Below are 9,850 nucleotides of genomic sequence, written 5' to 3'. Positions count from 1 at the left end.
TACTGAGTGAGAACAAGTCTCCAAATTAGCTACCCTTTGATGAAATAATTGCAAGAGTAAGAAGACCATTATGGAGGAAATGGTGAGTCATAGTTTTGACAGTTTTATTTAAAGGAAGTTATTGGTAACATTTCTTAAGATGGTGTTAGCATTAGCGTTTTCTAGACTATGCTTCTTTGTATTGGAACATAATAATCAACTGAAGCAAAGGAGCTAGTAATAGTGTGAAGCTATAGCTTACAAAACCTGTTGGAATACAAAACAAAAAATATTGATGAATGCTTGCTTCAGCAGCACATATACTAAAATTGGAACAATGCAGAGAAGATTAGCATGACCCTTGCACAAGGATGACACAAAAATTCATGAATCATTCCATACTTTTAGGATATCAAGTGGAGGGATGGGGTTGCCATCTCACAGTCAAAAGCTCTGACCCAGAATTGTTCCTGTCTAAAGGAACCACAGGGACAAAAATGGAGAAGAGGATGAGAGAAAGGAGGTCCAGTGATAGGCCCAAATTGGGATCCAGCTCAAGGGGAGGTCCTGGGGCCTGACACTATTACTGATGCTGTGGTGTGCTTACAGACAGGAACCTAGCATGGCTGCCCTCTGAGAGGCCCAACAACAAGCAGTTGAAAGAGTCAGACACAGATACTAGTTAGTACCCAACCAATGGACAGAAGCCAGGGACCCTTGTGGTTGAACTGGGGAAAAGCTAGAAAAAGCTGAGGAGGAGGACAGCCCCATGGGAAGACCAGCAGTCTCAACTGACCTGGACCCCTAGATCTCTCAGACACTGAGCAACCAACCAGGCAGCATACACCAGCTGATATGAGGCCCCTGACACATGTACAACAGAAGATTGCCTGGTCTGGCCTCAGTGAGAGAAGATGAACGTAACCCTCAAGAGACTTGAGGCCCTAGGGAATATAGGAAGGTCTAGTGAGGTGGGGGTGGGGTTAGGGACATCCTCATGGAGACAGGAGTAGGGTATGGGATGGGGAACAGTCAGGAGGTAGATCTGGAAGGGGGATGAAGATTAGACTGTAAAAAAGGATTAAAGAAGGAAGAAAGAAAGAAAAGGAAGGAAGAATACTGATGAAAAGATGGATATTTTTAAATACAAGAAATTATTAAAATCAAAGTTTTCTTTTTCTAAATCACTAAATTGTACATAATTGTTAGCATCAAGGATTCTTTTGTTCCTGTTAATAAGCAAGGAGATATATTTAGTAAGAACTGCATTAAAAATGAAGAAAATGTTCAAGAGTAGTGACTATAAAGAGAAAAAATAGTCAAAATGTTACCATACATGTTTTTAAAAGTATCATATAAAACTTCATACTGTCTGACCAAGAGATTTTCACATTGTAAAGCTTTTCCTGAGGACATAAATATGCCTTTGAATTTGATAGGAAAATAAACATGTTGTTTGTAATAAAAGTATTGGACAAAAGAAATGATTAAATAAGTAATATTTCATTTAAAAATGAATCACTCTGCATCTGTAAAAAACATTATACATAATACTGTATATCAAAGTGTATTTTTCAAAGCTAACTTTTTTTTAATTTATTTTTTTATGTATGTGAGAATACTGTTGCTCTCTTCAGACACCCCAGAAGAGGACATCGGTTCCCATTACAGATGGTTGTGAGCCACCATGTGGTTGATTAAACCATGTGGAATTGAACTCATGACCTGTGGAAGAGGAGTCAGTGCTCTTAACCACTGAGCCATCTTTACAACCCCCTCACAGCAAACTTTTAACAGCAAAATTTTCTATCCAAGTTGATTTAGGTGTGTTTTGGATACATATATTTTGTGACCCTCCTCCAGCTAAGAGCTGGTTCTCAGACCTTGCCTTGCCACAAATAGCCACGCCTCTCTCCAAGTTCCTGCTAATAGCCATGGCTCTCTCAAAGTTCCTGTTATCCCTGAACTCCTACCTCCAGAGACTGAAGATGAAGATGCTGATTGGGCCACGAGATGCTGACGGGCTGGGGGAGGGGTTTTCTACCTATCTGCTTGTAAGGAAGAGTTAGTTGAATAACGATGGAGGACTGAAAACACACCATGCCTCGGTCTCATTTTTTTTTAATGCTCTCTCGCCATCCTGTTCCCTTCCTACAGGCTCCTACCCGTCTCCCAGAGAACCTGTTCATATTTAGCCGCAGGCAGCAACAATATTTCATATTATTTATACATTCCACTCATGTATAAATTATGCAGACAAAACTATATTTTGTAGGCATGAATAAAGAAAGTGGGAAAAGAGTATAAAGCACTACAGTGAGCAGCTATTTGAGTGATATTTATTTCTCACATTTGTTCTATTTTCACCTGTCTTCTCTCCTGCATATTTTACATTGTACAGGTCTATGTATTATTGTATTTTTCTAATAATTGTATAGTTTATGAAAATTGACACTAATAGAAACAGGAAAGGGATTTATTGAGATATATTTACATTGAACTTCTAAAGGATCCTGGAATCATAACTGAGGGATATAGCCAGTTCTGGAATGAATACCTTATTCTAACTTAAGGAATCTTTAGGGTCAACTCTAAGTACATTCTAGATGTGTTTCAACCTACAGTAGGTTTTAATTCAGTTTAAGAAAATACCAGCTCATAACACAGACAAGCTGCATGTGTCTTGAAGACAGGTAAAGAAGGCATTCTTGTCAGAACAACCTAAGACAGGCTCAGCCTTGGTTGTGAATTAAAAGGGGAAAGAAGTGGAGAGCCTTTTGGAGTGCTGACATTGGCCAAGAACAAGAAAATGATCTTCTGGCAGGAATCTGACCTTGGCCATGACAAGGAAGTAAGCTCAGGTAGGAATCTGACATTAGGACATAATAAGGAAGGAAGTTTTGGCAAGAATCTAACTTTAGGCTATGATAGGGAAGTAGGTTAAGGCAGGAATTTAAATCTTAGGGTGGCACAAAAGAAGTAGGCTTCAGGCAAGATTTTGGGCTTGGACAAGGAAGTGGACTCAAATATTTTGGTCATTAGGACAACCAGCGTGATCAGTGGACTCTGCTTACTGCCTTGCTGGTTCCTAATTGCACTGCTTGCCCTTAATACCTGCATGTAATTAAAATGGTTTAAAAAGTAGACTGAACACAAGGTCCCTAATGCAGGAGCTAGAGAAAGGATCCAAGGAGCTGAAGAATTTGCAGCCCCTTAGGATGAACGACAACATGAACTAACTAGTACCCTCAGAACTCCCAGGGACTAAACCACCAACCAAAGAGTACACATGGTAGGCCTCCTGGCTCCAGTAGCATATGTAGATCAGAGGATGGCCTAGTTGGTCATCAAAGAGAGGAGAGGCCCTTGGTCCTTTGAAGGTTCCAGTGTAGAAAGGTCCCTACAAGTGAAGAAATTCCCCTACATTGTGAAGGCCCCAGTGAAGGGGAATTTCTTCCAGGGCCAGGAAATGGGAGAGGGTAGATTGGTGAGCAGGAGGAGGGGAAAGGGAACAGAGCATTTTTTTATTCCTCCCTCACCGAGGGGAAACTGGGAAAGGAGATGTCATTTGAAATGTAAATAAAGAAAATATTTAATTTTTTTAAAAAGTGGATTGGAAAAATAATATTTGCCTTCAGTCTCAGAATCGACTTGAGTCATGCTAAAAGAAAGAAAAGAAAAAGAAAATACCAGCTCACTAAATAAATTAGGCACTGGTTGTTCTCAATGGTCATAATGTGTTAATCTCCACAGTGAGGGATATTCCCTCACTGGTCTTCACTAACGTAGAGGTTCACAGATGGGCATGTACATTGAAGTATCCAATGGACCTGGGGTCTTCAGCAAGGCGTTCATCTACATATTTTGAAAAATATCCTATCTTTGCTAGCAGAGTAACATTTTCTGGCTTGGATTCACACTTCCAACAGAAGCTTTTTATTACTCAGTTAAAAGTACAGTGAATATTGAGTCTGGGGTTTCCTTTCTTACTTCTGTCCTCATGCTAAGCATACAGCCAGCCCCAAATGGGCTTCTTCATCTTTGTGACTGTCTGATATCCTTGACATTTCCTGGCCAAACTGTTCCCAAAGAGAGAACTAAAGAAGGATTGTACATGGAAGGACTTAGATATCTTCCTGAGTTACTGTCAATATAAGACTTCAACCTTTTGAAAGAATTAGACTAATACAGTGGGCAAAGCCACTAAATAGGAGATTAAGAGAGCGTTTCTCCTGAGATTGATTCCTGTGTGGGCTGAACATACAGATCACTTAGAAGAATCCTGGTCTTACATGAAGGAAGCCATGAGTTCTATCTCTGCCCTGTTTATACACCAGGGCCTGTAGTCTCAACTCTAGGGAGTATGTAAAGTATAGTGGTTTGAATAGGAAGAGCCCCAATAGGCTCATAGAATCCATTGCTTGGAAATAGAGAGTGGCACTATTAGGACTTGTGACCTTGTTGGAGTAGGTGTGGCCTTGAAGGAAGTGTGTCACAAGCCTGGCACAGTGTTCCTGCTGCAGCCTGTGGGTGCAGATGTAGAACTCTTAGCTTCCTTTCAAGCACCATGTTTGTCTGGCTACAGCCATGCTTCCTGCCATAACAATAATGGGCTGAAACTCTGAACTGTAAGCTAGCCCCAATTAAATGCTTTCCTTTATAAGAGTTGTTGTGATCAAGGTGTCTCTTCACAGCAATGGAAACCCTAACTGAGACATAATGCTAATTTTCAGATACATACTGTGTGGATATATAATTACAGTATATAATTGTTATATTCAGTAAGTGTGTTTTATTTTTGTTTTCATATCAACTAAATATGATTCCCTCTTGCATGAAAAAATGTTCCTGAATTATAGATAGGCTGAATTTTTATCATTATTATCTTTTCAAGTGATGGAAATAATTTCTAACTTGATCTTTATGATATAATTAAGGTTTTGAAATATTAAACTGACTAGACTAGTTTAAAATATGTTTTGTAGAATGTGAGACTTTTTTTTTACAAACAGCTCAGCATTATTTTTTATCTAAAATAAACACAGAACATTTCACTTCCAGAGAAGGGTTCTCACCAGAGTGAAGTTGGTTTGATTAAGAATTTTCCCGTTGGATCTGTTTAGTTATGACTCCAAACATGAGTCTTATATAAGACTATAAACCAAATAGATAACAGAGAGGTTGTTTCTCTAAGATATATGTCTTAGTCAGGATTTCTATTCTTGCACAAACATCATGACCAAGAAACAAGTTGGGGAGGAAAGGGTTTATTTGGCTTACTTCCATATTGCTGTTCATCAACAAAGGAAGTCAGGACTGGAACTCAAGCAGGTCAGGAAGCAGGAGCTGATGCAAGGCCATGGAGGGATGTTCTTTACTGGTTTGCTTCTTCTGGCTTGCTCAGCCTGCTCTCTTATAGAACCCAAGACTTCCAGCCCAGGGATGGCACCACCCACAAGGGGCAATTGAGAAAATGCCGCACGGCTAGATCTCATGGAGGCACTTCCCCAACTGAAACTCCCTTCTCTTTGATAATTCCAGCCTGTGTCAAGTTGACACACAAAACCAGCCAGTACAATAGATGATAGATAGATAGATAGATAGATAGATAGATAGATAGATAGATAGATAGATAGATAGATAATCTCCCAAATTTCAGTGGTGATGCCCTCCTCTGTAGTCTATATCATCTACATCAGCACCTTATTTCTAAAACGAAAAATGTCTCCAGGGAAGTGCAGCAGCTACTCAAGAGAATAGAAATAGAAAATCATGGGGTCTATATGAAGCTATGCAGTAATAAAGGAGAAATATATGTCTCCCTTATAAATGTCCCCTCTGTTGCTTTATGTGCTAAACCATTTTGCTCTCAGGTTATGAGGACTTGACCAGTTCTTACTCACAACACTGAAACCAATTGAGGGAAAACTGATTCTATTTCAAGCCTGGATGGGCGTGGACTGATGGGTGGTTTGATGAAGGCAGTCATATGATGACTTTTTATAGGAAAACATTTGACAAGCTGTCAAAACTCTTTTGGAAAAAGAAATAGTGGATAGAATTGCTCTGAGGAATATGTGTCAATTCAGTTATCTTATTCCTACATCATATTTTGATGCTAGTTGAGTGGTCTCTGTGGATCTCATGCTAGAAATTAGGTTAAAGGAACACAGATTTATTTTTAAGCATTCAATTAATGAAACAGTGGTTACATTAATGCCAGAAATTTTAAAATGTTTTATTAATTCTTTGAGAATTTAATGTAATGCATTCTTATCTTATTTCCCCCAATTCTTCCCTTTAACTCCCTCTAGTATGTTAAAAATAAATAAACTAGATTATTTTTAACTGACTTGCACAAACTATTGATGATACACAAGCATGAATGACTTGTCCAAATAGCTCAATGTAAACACTGTATTTCAAAGGTTTATATTACAAATGTTAAAAGAATCTGATGGGGAAATCTATCAAGAAATAGCAAGAGAAAGGTAATTCATGAAAAGCAAACACAACCCTTTAATCTGCCATCTGGGTACTGAGACTGAGAAACTGTCCTGTAGAGAACATTTTGAGGAGGTCAAATTTCTGCACATTATGCCTTTGTTGATATTTTTAATAATTTACTACTCCATAAGGGATACTATTCAAATAATTATCTGTGGCAACCTTGACCTTGTGACTCTGTTCCTACTTTACTTCACTGGGATTCCAGCAGTGGAACAGCTAGCCACCATGCTCCAATGGAAGCTGAATGAGAGTGTTCATACTGTGTCTTGAATGGCACACTGCTTTACCTGACAGACAGTGTCAACTTAACTGACACACAACCAGGGCATATTTCATATAACAAATTATACTTTCAGGAACTGTTTGACTTTTTCTAATGATTCTCAGTCTGCGCCCTCCTGGCTATCACTCTAACATGTGTGTTCTCCCAGGATCCCAGAAGAGATACAGCATTTGGAAGCTAAACTGTATTTAATATAGCTGCCAAAGCAAGATAATAATAATGTAATTTATTACTACTATACTCCAGTCACACAGGACCACATCATGAGTTCTAAATCTACTGTCCAGGAGCCTTCATTTCAACACTCTTTCCCTGACTTCCTCTCTCCCTCTCATAGCTACCAAAACCCAAGCTAATTTGTATGAGTCAGCTCACACACCCATGTCTCACTTTTTGCAAGAAAATTCCCTTACTTACTTCATAATTCTACTTCCATGTGTACTTTGAATCTATAATTGACCTTTCACATCCAGCCAGGAATTATGCTTGACAATATGCATATCTTTCAATTATCTATGTCCTAGGATACAGACAATATTAGTCTTTTTTAATCCCACTCATTCATAAGAGGCTTGTGTAATTGAAGTAAATGAAATAATAACCAAATTAGGAAATCATAGCTATCATACCATTTAATATACATTATTAAAAAGACTTTACAAGATTGTTCTATCTTACACTACTTAGGAAAGTATCCTTTAGGTTTTTAGTCATATATCTGCCTTATCATTTCTGCAAGTGATGAACTATTGTCCTGTGGCAGAAACCTATCTCTGAAAATGTTTTACTCATTCATTTATCTACTTGTGGTTAGCTACAACATTGTGTGTTTATTTCTTATAACATTGAACATTTTTTTCTCATTTGGGATTGCAACAGTCTCTGAGCAAAACATCACACTGACTGAACTCAGAATGCTGAAAACTTGGAACCATGAAATGTTGAAAATAACCAGCATATTTTTTCAGGTATTGCACCAAAATGAGAAATATTTCTTTACTGTTCAATAACTGCAGGATGTCTCACAATAACCTTCAAATTTTCCTCTGTAGTTTAAAGGAAAAGTATCCTTGTGTTTGCTGACTTAAAAGGAAAGCATTATGTTAGAGTTATAGTCCAGCATGAGCTCAGATCTCACCAGAGGCTCTCAGCGGTTAACACCTTCTAACCAAGACTTGTAATGTTAATATTTTATGAAGATGCTGGCTTAAATGATCAATAGAAGAAATTCCTCTGCCAGAAAAAAGTGTCTGCACCCTGGTTGGGAAATCCCAGAGTAGTGAGCTATTTGTTTTTAGATTTTAATACCTATAAGCATCCAGACAAGGGTTACAGAGCTTCTCTGTGAGCAACCAGAAATAAAAGAAGCTGTGGTACAGGGGAACTAGCAGCTTCAGCTTCATAAGTATCCCTTTCCCTCTTCCATTATTCATTATTTTTGTTTTAATGTTTTCTGCTCTTTGCTCCTTTAGTCCCAAACAGTTGATTCATTAAGGCTCTAGACAACCCACTGCCCTGCCCTCTGCTGTTTTGATGTTTTCATCTCACCTAGTGGATGATTATTTACATGAAAACTTAAGCCCTCCTGTTTTGCTCTGTCTCCTTTATCTGCCAACCTGGCCTGGACATGTGCCTTTGAGTCCTTCATCTCTTCTTACAGAGCTTCAGGAGGTTCCTCTACCCATATCAAAAAGGAAATCACCTTTTCCACTTTTCTCTAAAACCAGTTGCCACTCAACTTTTTAAAAGCAGTCTTTTTATTTTTTGTTTTGTTTTGTTTTTCCATGTAGGAAATGGGTAATGGACAAGAATGGTGTGTTGGTAGAATAAATTACCACTAACCAGAGGATCCCCAAGTTTAAATTTCACCTCTCATGGTTCTGGAGGGTAAATGTCTAAAGCCCAAGTGCTGGCATATTTGGCTCATACCGGAGACTTAGAAGGAGAGGATCTGTCCTGTGTTTCTGTCCTAGTTTCTGTGGTTATTTTACTACAGCCGCCTGCCATTATTATGACAGGGTATTTCCATGTGGGTCTCTGCTTCTCTGTTCCCTCCCCTCCCTGTCTCTTCACTCTTCCCTCCTCTCCTCCTGTCCCCTCTCCTGTCCTTTCCTCTTCTTATACAGAGACTACTTAGATTAAGAACCCTCTCAGTTCTTAAAAGTATTTGTGTAAAATGATTGTATCTTTGAATTACTAGTGGAAATCAGAATCGTGTGTGTACCTTTGAAGAACAGTTACACAGCTATTAGAAATTAAAATATATGAATTCTCTATAGAAGAATGTCTTAAGAATCATGTCTTAAGAATCTTTTTGAAAATACTAAGGAGTCTGTGCATGAGGATTTATATATATTATAATACTGCTAATTAGATATATTGTAATATTAATATAAATGAAAAAAGAAAAGAAAAAGGGAAGTAGGAGAAGGAAAATAAAGCAAGTTAAATAGTGGGATGAAAATATTCAATTGACATTGATAGAATTTAGTTAACAAGCTACTGGTTCAGTCTATTTTCCTTCCTGTAAACAAAATCCTGAGTAAAGAATCAAGATTACTTTAATTCTTCAGGGCTTCAAGATTACGGTGCTGGATTTTACGATAGGGCTTCTTTCATCATGGTAGCTGAAATAAGGATGCAAGAGACAACGTGGGGTTATTCAGGGGTTAAAGTTGGTCATTTGTAGCAATTCATTGCCCTGGGAAATCAGCACATATGACCTAGCATTTTTGGATTTGGAGTGATTCCCCAAAGATCTAGTCATCTCCTACAAGTATTCACCTTTTAAAGGAACCACCTCAACTTAACACTGCCAAAGTAAAAGCCAGGACACCAGGAAAGGAACATTTAGGAGGAAAGTCACATTTCTACCACAATGTGTACACATTAACTTTAAATATAAACATCTAGAGCAGATGTGAAATTCTCTGAGGACCATGAAGGTTCCTGTGTCAGGAGTGAGGACAGCTTACCTCCCACCATGTCCATCATGTCAGTCCCACTATCTTGGGCTTAGTTTTTCTTTTCATTGAGATGCAAAGGACTATCACTGCTGTATGCATCTTTAAGCATACC

General features: G+C 38.4%; 1 non-coding gene across 1 annotated transcript; it reads left to right on the top strand.

The window, feature by feature from the left end:
- Window positions 1-282: 282 nt before the first annotated feature.
- LOC116100080 lies at window positions 283-385 on the top strand. The gene has a single exon (XR_004122446.1). It is a non-coding gene; the product is annotated as a U6 spliceosomal RNA (small nuclear RNA).
- Window positions 386-9,850: the final 9,465 nt, after the last annotated feature.

This window comes from Mastomys coucha, unplaced genomic scaffold, assembly GCF_008632895.1.
Source record: "Mastomys coucha isolate ucsf_1 unplaced genomic scaffold, UCSF_Mcou_1 pScaffold20, whole genome shotgun sequence".
Classification (NCBI taxonomy): domain Eukaryota; kingdom Metazoa; phylum Chordata; class Mammalia; order Rodentia; family Muridae; genus Mastomys; species Mastomys coucha.
The sequence above is the reverse complement of the archived record's forward strand: the minus strand, read 5'-3'. Positions and strand labels throughout refer to the sequence as shown.